Source organism: Lagenorhynchus albirostris, chromosome 7, assembly GCF_949774975.1.
Source record: "Lagenorhynchus albirostris chromosome 7, mLagAlb1.1, whole genome shotgun sequence".
Lineage (NCBI taxonomy): Eukaryota > Metazoa > Chordata > Mammalia > Artiodactyla > Delphinidae > Lagenorhynchus > Lagenorhynchus albirostris.
Genome location: NC_083101.1, coordinates 102,871,742 through 102,875,056, shown reverse-complemented (window position 1 = coordinate 102,875,056; position 3,315 = coordinate 102,871,742). Strand labels below are relative to the sequence as shown.

Below are 3,315 nucleotides of genomic sequence, written 5' to 3'. Positions count from 1 at the left end.
CAGCAGGTGGACTCTCAACCACTGCGCCACCAGGGAAGCCCTAGCTTGTCACTTTGAGCAAATGGCCTCATAAATCTCAGTTTCATATTGTGTTTAATGTTAACCTGATAAAGAGGAGATAATACCATAGTGCTTGTTTATCTGACTCCCAGAAGTACGGAGGCGAGGGGCAATGATAAAGTGAAAACATTTTACCTTCTCTGAGAGCATATGAAAACCACATATAGGTATGTGTATATACACGTACATACATACGCACACATATATTTTTTACTTAGGGGATGCAATGCATCATATATCTCCAACAAATTATAAACCGTGCCTTAGGTACCTTAGAGAAGCTCAATGGTTTCAATTTATGATACACACTTAGGATACAATACATCACAATTATTTATTCTAGATTTTTGCAGCAAAAGCTAAAAAACATCGAAAAAACAAAATTCTAAGTTTCATTACAAAACACCCACTATTCACTTGGTTCTATGACGTGACATTTCTTGTCATTGCACATACACAGTACTGCATAGTGGTAATCAATGTGTTCATTCTAGCTGGGGTTCTGGTTTTATTTTTAGGATTGTTTCGAACAGACCTTTCCCTATTTACAATTTTAATATCAGTATTATTCATTTAATTATCTATCTGTCTATCTAATCTCGGAATTTATTTAACTATTTCCTAATCGTTGGTCATTTGAGTAATTTTCAATTCTTCATTATTACACATGGTCTATTTTTAATCGCATACAGACGCCTACCCGTCACTTAACACATTCTTGGCTGGGCTCCCTCTACTGTCAGTTGATATATACCCAAGAAATGCCAACTCATTTTATTATTAGCCTGAGCAAAACAGAATTAGGAAGGAACTACAAATGTTTTATTTTGAAAATCAGACTGTGCATTTACAAGATGGTTTGCGAATGATTTCCTTTGGGAGGAGGGAGCTCTGGATCCTGGCACCACAGCTTTAATCTCCCAGGGAAGAAGAGTGATGACCAGGGACTTGATACGTTTATCAAACATTTATTGACCTCCAAGACACCAAGTCCAGGCTGGGGAAGAAAGGTATAATCCTTACCCTCAGTGAGCTTACTGGTTAGTAAATGATCTAGACCAGGGGGACTTCCCTGGCGGTCCCATGATTAGGATTCGGTGCTGCCACTGCAGGGGGCACCGGCTCGATCCCTTGTGGGGCAACCAAGATCCCACATGCCACGTGGCCAGAAAAACAGAAAACCAAAAAAGAGGATCGAGTGCTCGCTTCAGCAGCACATATACTAAAATTGGAACGACACAGAGAAGATTAGCATGGCCCCTGCACAAAGATGACACGCAAATTCGTGAAGCATTCCATATTTTTAAGATGTGGCACATATATACAATGGAATATTACTCAGCCATAAAAAGAAATGAAATTGAGTTATTTGTAGTGAGGTGGATGGACCTAGAGTCTGTCATACAGAGTGAAGGAAATCAGAAAGAGAAAAACAAATACCGTATGCTAACACATATATATGGAATCTAAAAAAACAAAGGATCGAGACCAGCAGTGGCAATGCTCACGGCAAAGGCAACGATAACGCAGTGTGACAAGTGTTGCCAGAGCAGTCAATTCAAGTCACACACACAAGGAAGCAACAATAGTCTTGTTGGGGGTCCTAGAAGGAAGGGTCACAGAAACTGAGGCCCGAGGACCAGTGGGCATTGACCTGGAGAGTAGTAGTCCAAGCACGGGAAACAGTGTTTACAGAAGCCCAAAGGAGAGAGAGGATATATATTTTTTAGGGACGGCTAAGTCGAGCATACAGTTTGAACTGTATACAGTACACAGTTTGAGTTGGGGTGTCAATGGAGATGAAGGGGAAAAGGTAGGCTGCAGCCAGGTTAGGAAGGGCTTTATAAACCGCATTAAACAACTTGGCTTTACAGTATCTGGGGGTGGTGCAGCTACTTTAGAAAACAGGGAAACGGCTTGGCAGTTTCTTAAGAAGTTAAACATAAACTTACCATATGACCCAGCAGTTCCACTCATGTCTAGCCAAGAGAAACAAAAGCATACAGCCATACAAAGACCTGCATGTGAATGTTCATAGTAGCATTATTCATAATAGCCCAAAGTGAAACTACCCAAATGCCTATCAGCTGATGAACAGGTAAACAAAACGTGGTCTATCCATAGGATGGAATATTATTCAGCCGTAAAAGAGGAAAGAAGTTCTGATACCTGCTACAACATAGATGAACCTTGAAAACATTATGATAAGTGAAAGAAGGCAGTCATGAAAGACCACATCTTGTATGATTTCATTTATGTAAAATGTCAGAATAACAGACAAATTCAATGAGGCAGAAAGTGGATTATTAATTGCCAGGGGTTGAGGAAAAATGGGAACTGACCGCTAATGGGTATGGACGTCCTTTTTGCGTGATGAAAATGTTCTAAAGTGAATCCTGGTGGTGGCTGTACAACTCTGCTAGTGTAGTGCAACCATGGAACTGTGTGCTTGACACGGGTATGATATGGGAATTATATCTCAATGAAGCTGTTAAAAAATATCCGGGAGAGGGGCAATAGGGAGGTCATTTGGTTTTAAGAAGAAAAATGTCACGATTAGATTTACTTTTTTTGGGGGGGGGGGCACACCGTGCAGCTTTGAGGATCTTAGGTCCCTGACCAGGGGTTGAACCCGGGCCCCGGCAGTGAAAGTACCGAGTCCTAACCACTGGACCGCCAGGGAACTCCGTAGATTTACTCTAGACCTTTTGCTCTGAATAGATGCAGTGGATGGTTAGGATAGGGCAAGGTGAAAAGTGTGAGTCTGGTTAGTGGGCGGTTGCAGTAGTGGGAGAGACATAGGGTAGACAGAATGGAATGGACAGGTCTGAGACTTTAAGGAACAAAACTGACATGACTTGGGGAGTGTCAGAAGTGGGGGATGGGAAGTTAGGGATCTCACCCCAGTTACTGCCTCGGGCCCTTGGGAGGCTGGAAAGGCTATTCATGCGGATAGGAAACCAGGAGGTAGTTTGGGGGGAAGTGATGAGTTCAGTTCTGGACAAGATGAGTTGGGGCTTCCAAATGGCATTGGTTATGATCTGGAGCCCAGAGGAGAGAGCTAGTCCAGAGGTGGTGCACAAAGCATCTTCTTATTCTCTTACCACCTTATGAGGGAGCTTAAGCCCCTGGACAAGAAAAGAGCTATGGATACTGTAGCAGGTATTATATGCAAGGTTGGCTCTCAGTCCCTTTCCATCAAACCCTAACATGAAACATAGCGATGCTTTTGACTCAGGGCACAAGTTCAGCTTC

At 42.5% G+C, this 3,315-nt stretch overlaps 1 non-coding gene across 1 annotated transcript; it reads left to right on the top strand.

Annotated features, from left to right (window-relative positions):
• Positions 1–1,258: 1,258 nt before the first annotated feature.
• Positions 1,259–1,365, top strand: LOC132523977 (U6 spliceosomal RNA). Its single transcript, XR_009541741.1, has one exon. It is a non-coding gene; the product is annotated as a U6 spliceosomal RNA (small nuclear RNA).
• Positions 1,366–3,315: the final 1,950 nt, after the last annotated feature.